The sequence below is a fragment of the Macaca thibetana genome, chromosome 11 (assembly GCF_024542745.1).
Source record: "Macaca thibetana thibetana isolate TM-01 chromosome 11, ASM2454274v1, whole genome shotgun sequence".
In the NCBI taxonomy this organism is placed as follows: Eukaryota; Metazoa; Chordata; class Mammalia; order Primates; family Cercopithecidae; genus Macaca; species Macaca thibetana.
Window position 1 is genome coordinate 22,733,953 of NC_065588.1, and position 8,619 is coordinate 22,742,571.

The window sequence follows — 8,619 nt, forward strand, 5'->3', positions numbered from 1 at the left end:
ATCATACGTCTTAACTCAGCAAGAAATTGGCAGGGTCCTAAGACGTAGTTCCAAATAAGTTTTATTTTCACGGTAAAATCCTGGCCCTTCTGTCTGGGAGACCTTTCTAGTCCTTTACATGTCAGCACCACCACTTATGCTAATGTTATAATTGTGTGTTTATCAGTATTTTAACATAATTTTTGTTAGTTTTGCCTGAAAAAGGAGACTAAGAAATAAAATGCCCAATGCTGATGCAGGTGTATATTATGGATATTTTCATGTATTCCTGATGGGAGTATATCTATTTGAACCAAAACCAGTTTGACTATAAGACTTGAGTACCAAGTTTCAATATTTGGTATCTTAAATTTTGTTAACTGGTTTATAACTAAACAGGATAAAAAATTATTAATGTGGAGATGACCTTCCCTCTACCACAAGAGACAATGCTGACTTTGTGTGTTTCATTCCGGCGTCCACCTCCTTTCCCCCGAGAAGACTCATCTTCTGCCAGGCTGTAGTGATGGACTTCTGATATGTAGAATTCAAAATTGGGAAGGGGTGAAGGCAGGGAGAGAAAAACTAAATTGATCTGGGATAATTTTTAAAAAATAACTGATAGAGGGGGATAGAGAGAAAGAAAGCAGCTGACAAAGGGGGAAAAGGGAATATTGGATTGTGGTTTATAAGTAAGAGGATCCAGAATAATGTGGGGTTGCAGAGAATTGAAAAGAAGAGGTAAATGTGGGAAATGTCCCTGAGGTATATGAATGGAATTTATTCACAATTTTAGAAGAGAGCCAAGTAAATTTTACAAGTCCTTTAAAAAATGTTTTGCCTATGTATACTCAGGCTGGAGTTCAGTGATGTGATCAAAGCTCACTGCAGCTTCCAACTCCTGGGTTCAAGCAATCTTCCTGCCTTAGCCCCCTGCTGATACACATTCTTTGACAACATCCTTTTTCTGGCGGCGGGGAGACGGAGTCTTGCTCTCACCCTGTCGCCCAGGCTGGAGTGCAGAGAGGCAATCTTGGCTCACTGTAACCTTCGCCTCCCAGGGTCAGGTGATTCTCCTGCCTCAGCCTCCTGAGTAGCTGGAACTACAGGCACATGTCACCACGCCCAGCTAATTTTTTGTATTTTAGTAGAGACAGGCTTTCACCGTGTTGCCCAGGCTGGCGTTGAACTCCCAAGCTCAGGCAATCCGCCCTCCCCGGCCTCCCAAAGTGTTAGGATTACAGGTGTGAGCCACTGCACCCAGCCGACAACATCTTTTTGATGGCAACATAACATTCTATCCATTGAATGTGCTGCAGTTAATGTACTATTCCTCTATAATTGGATTTATATTATTTCCAATTTTCTGCTATTTAAAAAATACACTGTGATGAATATGCTTATGCTCACAGCTTCTTACGATTTTTTTCACTAGGATAGATTCACAGAAGTAGAATTATGGTGCAGAAGTTATAAATGCTTTATTTTGTCAAATTATTGTTTGTTTAAATGTATCAATATACATAATCCTACCAAAAAGATATGACAATATCCATCATATATATCATCAACATTGACTATTTTGTATCTTAGGATCTTTTTTATGTAATTTTTAAACAAATTTTTGATATACTTACCAGATCATACATTGGATAAACCTTCCTATTCTCTTAGGAAAACAGTGACTCATCTTAAATTTACTTTCCATTTACTTCTTGAAAAAATCTTTAACGGATCACCCCTTATGTTTTTCCCAAACTCTCTCTCTTTTCTATCATCCTTCCTTTCTGCCTATCTTCCCGCTTTACCTTCCTGCTTTATTTCTTTCCTTTCATTTTTGGTAAAGCTGTTTCGTATTTGTTTTGGAATAAATTTAAAAAGAACAAAAACAAGCTCTACCCTGATAATGATAATCTTGAGCACTTTTAGCAATGCAAAGAGAACTCATTGACTCACAAAGTCTCCCTGTCCCATTTCATGTATCTTATTTGTGCCTGGCAGCAATACAAAAATAAGATCCAATCTGTTCTGTACAAAATGCCCTTCAAATATCTGAAGATAGCTGCCTAAGTAGTCTCTTCTCTATGCTAAAGTGTCACAGTGATTTTAACCTTTCCACAAGCAACAGCATTTTTGAATGCTTCACTAACCTGCTCAGGTTTCTCTGGACGCACTCTTAACTTTCTCAGAGCAGCAGGATTTCAGCTGTGGCATTATATATCATTCATACAACTACAACTGAAAATAATTGTCTATTGTGGAGGCAATGCCCTTTAGGAATGGATTCACACAATTACCTAATATTGCTCAGTTTTAGTAAGCAGTTTTCCCTCCTTGAAGAGAACTATATACTGAATCATGGTTTTCTTTCATAGAGTGGTTGTGAAAATTAATGATATTTAGGCCAGGTGCAGTGGCTCATGCCTGTAATTCCAGCACTTTGGGAGGCTGAGGCAGGCGGATCACCTAAGGTCAAGAGTTCAAGACCAGCCTGGCCAACATGGTGAAACCCCGTCTCTACTCAAAATACAAAAAAAAAAAAATTAGCTAGGCACGGTGGTGCATGCCAAGTAATTCCAGCTACTCAGGAGGCTGAGGTAGGAGAATCGCTTGAACCCAGGAGACAGAGGTTGCAGTGAGCCGAGACTGTGCCACTGCACTCCAGCCTAGGCAACAAGGGTGAAACTCCACCTTGAAAAAATAAAAAATAAAAAAGAAAGAAAGAAAGAAAATTAATGATATTTATAAAGTATCTAAAACACTGGCTAGCATAATGTTCAATAAATGTTAATTATATATTAGTAACTAATTTTTTTTTTGGCAGTTATCTGAGTATCTGTGTGCCCCTTGGTCTATGGATATAGACTAAGAAGAATAGAAGGATGGAATTGAAATGAAATAATAACCAAAAAAAAAATGAGAAGTATTGCAATGTCAAACCAGGTGGACCTCTCTGAGGGTAAGGGGTTGGCCTTGTCTTTCTTCCATGAATGGAATGTTGGCTCCCATATTTTTAGAAAAAGAAATAAATATTTTTTAAGGGTATATTTCTTAGTTATTATTTCTCTCCTTGATAAATGGAGGCAATATTTTAAAAATCTCAACAGCACCACTGGTGGGAAAAACCAACTGGGATGCTGTTTAACAAAAAGTGGAAAGAGAGGAGACCAAGGGTTGGACATTGTTGTTTTGCCACTGAGGGCCCCAAGCTCTCCTAGGCCTTTTGATCATATTAAGTAGGATATTCTAGAATCGGCCAGCAGCTGGGGCTCTAGAAGTCAGAGATCAGAGCCAGGCAAGGCTCTGGGCTCCCAAACCTGAGCCTTTCCTCTTAGCCGCAGCCTCCCACCAAGGGCCAGCCCCAGACATCTTTCCCACCTGACCTGCTCTCTATACAGAATTCCTAAAGGGTTACTGGCCAGGAGGCACAGATATAGGTTAGATTTTCTGGTTGTATTTCTCCACACCCTCATTAAAAGTCTTATTCTGTTGTATTTATTTTAGTGGCATTATAAATTAATAACAGGCTGGGCACAGTGGCTCGCGCCTGTAATCCCAGCACTTTGGGAGGCTGAGGCGGGTGAATCACTTGAGGCCAGGAGTTTGAGACCAGCTTGACCAACATGGTGAAACCTTGTCTCCTCTAAAAACACAAAAATTAGCCAGACATGGTGGTGCATGGTTGTGGTCCCAGCTACTCAAGAAGCCTGAGGCAAGAAAATAACTTTAACCCAGGAGGCAGAGGTTGCAGTGAGCCGAGATCACACCACCACCCTCCAGCCTGGGTGACAGAGTGAGACCCTGTCTCAAAAAAATTTTAAAAAATTAATAACAATTGTATAAACATTTTATTTGAACCCAATTCAGTGGAACTATTACTTTTCTTGATCGAGATGTTTCTTTTAGTGCAACCTAAGGATTTGTTTTAAATTAGAATCATTACTAAATAACAGAAATAACATTTTTCTGTGCTCTTATCATCTGTGTGTAGATAAGATAGTTATGCATCAAAAGGAACGAAAATGCTTTGATTCCTGTAATGACTGCTTCCTGCAAAGCAGCCTCATGAGGAACCTCTTAGTCTCAGCATCTGGAGCTCCAGAAAAGGAAAATTTCAAGTCAGATAGAATTCTATGTATATCATTTCTTTGGAACCTTCAGCCCTCAAGATTTCAACAGCATGACCTCAGTTTCAACATAGTTGTCCTTAGTTCTCAGGTCACTGTTTTGATGCTGCCTATTGTTGAAGCAGAAGAAGCCAGTGATGTAATCGCTCTCTTGTTAGGTGTGGTCCTCAGCATTACAGGCATTTGTGCTTACTTGCAGGTATTTGCACTAGAAAGATACGGACACATGTGACTTTGAAGGGCCTACTGAATCAAACCTCAGCCTGAAAACCTTTGTACTATTGAGGCTAAACCTGAGCTTTGGTGTCTAAAAGTTTTCAAGAATCAGTAAATAGGGGAGTTTTACATTCTTCATTGTTTCTATGAAATGGGAACAAACAGATATATGTATATATATGGAAAAAGGAAAGTTTTCTTTACAACAAATTATGCACTGAAAAATTCAGCCTATGATTTGTATTTGCTGGTCAGAAAGGTGGTCAAAGAAGTAAGAGGGCTGAAATTTTCATAATAGTTCATAGTTTTAAAATTTCAAAGCACATAAAATAGAAAGAAGGAGGTTCTTGCCCAGAAGTCTAGGAAATCACCACTGTTCACCTGTAATCACTGCCTCCTGAATCGCTGCAGTCTTTTCTCCATATTTTTATTAGAATTTTGTTTTGTTATCTCCCAAGTTGATATTGTATTTAGATATCAAATAGTCAGCCAAAAACGGGAACTTTTTATCTCTGGGGGAAAAGAAACATTTAGAAAAATGCATTCAGTGTATCTAATAATGAAATGCAGAAAAGATTTAAAGACATTGGCATGGAAAAGAGATTTAATGTTAAAAAAACCTTTATATTAACTGAGTAACATCCTCCTGATAAGAAGTAGTATATTAAATATAAACCCATTATGTTGCTGAAAAAAAAGAAAATCCTTTAATTACAGTTCAGTTTAAGTACTGTTTAAGACAATTAGTTCAGGTTCTTTTTTGGTAGATTAATTTATGTGCTAGGAAACAAAAGATGAACAAGACAGACGTAGATGTCTAGATTGTGGCTAAACTGAGTTTTCACTTAGAACTACTTCTGAAAATATTTCATCTTCATCTGAAAAATTTTATCTTTATATCAGACTTTTTTTTTTTTTTTTTTTTTTTTTGAGACAGAGTCTTGCTCTGTTGCCTAGGCTGGAGTGCAGTGGTGAGATCTCAGCTCACTGCAACCTCCACCTCCCTGGTTCAAGCAATTATCCTGCCTTAGCCTCCTAAGCATGTGCCTGGAATTACAGGCACATGCCACCATGCCTGGCTAATTTTTTTGTATTTTTAGTAAAGACGGGGCTTCACCATGTTGGCCAGACTGGTCTTGAACCCCTGAACTCAGGCAATCCATCCCCCTCAGCTTCCCAAAGTGCTGGGATTACAGGCGTGAGCCACTGCACCCGGCCTTATATTGGACACTTTACTCAAGTCTACAGATACGAAAATACCTGTAGTGAGGCTTGTAAAACTAGGATAGTAGCCAAATTAATACCAATGTCACTTTAGTTTAGAATTTAAAAGGTATACCATTCCATATAAGAATATAAATAAAACAATATTAAGTTTACTTTTTAAATAGAATCTTTTAAAAAATTAATCACTGCATTACTGTATTTACCTCTTAGAATATTTCCTTGCATGCATTTGAGTATGTGCTGAGTAGAAAATTCCATTGTTTTGAGAAAGAATGCACAAAGGCTTGCAAAGTTGAAATGAGGGCTTTATAACTCTGTCTGCACCACATTTGAAGTTAAAAGAGAAACACACCAAGCGAAAAATTTGAGGTAGTATCTCAGTGAATTAAGACAGCTCACACACAGTAGAGTATCTATTTTAATAACAGCATACAAGTGTGAAAGATTTCCCTGTTGCAAAAACATTTATTAGTCTATTTAGTTATTTCAGAATCATCCTGCACTTTGCTTAGTAAGACAAACAGTTAATGAGTTACTTGAGGAAGTTAAACACTCGCGTAGAATTGCAAGCCATAGGTCATATTCCACTCTCCAGCTCACTATCATGTTACTGGGAAATTAAGATCTCTTAGAACTGTTCTTTGACTTCATAGTAATAAATGCATCACAGCCTGAAGTAAACAGAGTGATCTTTAAAAAGCCAACAGTTTAGATGTTTTTCATAATTTTTAATATCTATGTTAGAGTTGGCAATTTGGTGAGCAATAAAGTCAATTATCAGCTCTGCCAGTAAATCTCCTGTAACCTTATGAAAAAAGGTCATACTAAAGAAGTACATTGAGCACCTCATGCTCATGAACATCAATGACTTTCCCAAAATATTCTAGTTATTCAAAACTTAATTTCAACTCTAATGATGAGAAATACAGCCATGCCTCACATAACAATGTTTGGTCAGTGACAGATTGCATATATGATAGTGGTCCCATAAGATTATTATTCCTTTTAAAAATTATACCTTTTTCATATTTAGATGCACAAATACTTGCCATGGTGTCATAATTGCCTACATATCCAATACAAAAACATGCTATTCAGGTTTGTAGCCTGGGAGCATTAGGCTATACCGTATAGCCTAGGTGTATGGTAGGATAGACTATGGAGGTTTGTGTCTATGATGTTTGCACAGTTATGAAATCACCTAACAGTGAATTTCTCAGACTGTATCCCATTGTAAAGCAACGCATGACTCTATATATGACTGACTTATTAAATAACTCAGTCACTTATGAACTGCCTACTATGCGTCAGGCATTATACCAGGTAGGGAATACAAAAATAAGATATTTTCTTATTTTTGAAGGACACATATCTAGTTATGGAAAAAAAAACCAGATAATTAAAATACAATGTGATATAGAAGTATATTATTTATAACATTCCTAGAGGTGGCATTTGTACTGGTCTGGAAATACAAGTATAAGTTTTTGTCAGGCAGTAAACAGAAGGAGGGACATCCTTCAGATATCCTACTGTCTTTGTTATAAATTATTAAGCACAATTCACAAGTGGTATTTCTAGCAAGATAAAATTTAATGAAAATATAACAATTTTATTACACTATGTATTTATTATACTGTTATTAATATTAATATCAAGTGATTTACATGTAGTGTAAATTATTTTCTTCTTAAGTATCATATGTCATAAGTAACATTAATTCTTCCTTGGTTTTAAGGTTCTTAAACTCTTTAATGGCTCTAAAAGTTTTCCAGATGTGATCAAGTACACTCAGGTGGTACGACCATGGACTTCAAAAGTTTTTAAAAGTCTTTCTGCCGTCAAAATATGCATAACAAGTTTAACAAGCGATTTTTCTGCCTTAGGGTATAAAGGTAGAATTTTTTCTAAATGACTTCAATTCTGTTTTATCAAATCCCCCTGACTCATGTCTTAATGATACCTCAGGAAAATCCCATAGATTTTCAGTCATATTCAGTTATTCAAAATTCAGCCTAGTTTGACCTGCTTTTTTTTCCCCTCTGAGACGGAGTTTTGCTCTTGTTGCCCAGGCTGGAGTGCAGTGGCGCAATCTCAACTCACTGCAATCTCCGCCTCCCAGGTTCAAGCGATTCTCCTGCCTCAGCCTCCCGAGTAGCTGGGATTACAGAAGCCCACCACCATGCCCAGCTAATTTTTTGTATTTTTTGTAGAGACGAGGTTTCAGTATGTTGGCCAGGCTGGTTTTGAACGGTGCCTAGTTTTACCTACTTCTGTGCACAAGTGTCCCTTCCCCATCAATGTTAGCCAGCTTGTTGTCCAAGGGACTTGAAACAGGAAGGGAAACTCCTTCCTTCACTCCTAGTTAGAGCTCTTGACAGATAAGTATGGTAGAGTCTCCTTCAGCCCAGGTATAATGAACGATAGACTATGAACTTCATTATTTGTTTATGGGAAGTCAATGAATCCATTAAGCCTTTTATCTACTGTTATCAACCAAGGCTTTCAGTGATGTAGGTCTTGTGTGAACTCAGAATATAACATTTCACAGTTTGTAGTATGTGGTAGCTGCTTTATAACCATACAATACTGTTCATTCAAGAAAGATTTATTACTTTTTGTCAGACACTGTGTGATGTAAGTCAAATGATAACACACGTACACACACAAATAGATTTCATTTGCATGCATCACATTTTAAAAGTGAAAACATGGTGCTAGTTAGTGAAAACAAAATATTTTATTTTTAATGATGTAAAATTAATTTAAGTGATCTAAGCCTCTAAATATCTCAAGGTCCCCACTGGTATTAAGAGTTCAGATTGACATAAACTGACCAGTACTATTAATAAAAGGAAATGTGTACTGAGTAGGTACTCTGCTTTTGTGTTAAGTGATTTATACATTGTATTTAATCTAGTTAATAATCTGACGAGCTAGTTAGCAGAATTATTCATATTTTACAATGTGAAAACTGAGTGTGAGTGGTTATTACACCAGCTTAACTTTACCTACCTGCTAAGCAAGCCTTGAACTTCCATTCAGAAGCCAGCTGAGCAGGCCCAGTTGG

At 37.3% G+C, this 8,619-nt stretch overlaps 1 pseudogene; it reads left to right on the forward strand.

Annotated features, from left to right (window-relative positions):
• The first annotated feature begins 4,159 nt into the window (after window positions 1-4,159).
• LOC126930087 (small integral membrane protein 30-like) lies at window positions 4,160-4,359 on the forward strand (annotated as a pseudogene).
• Window positions 4,360-8,619: the final 4,260 nt, after the last annotated feature.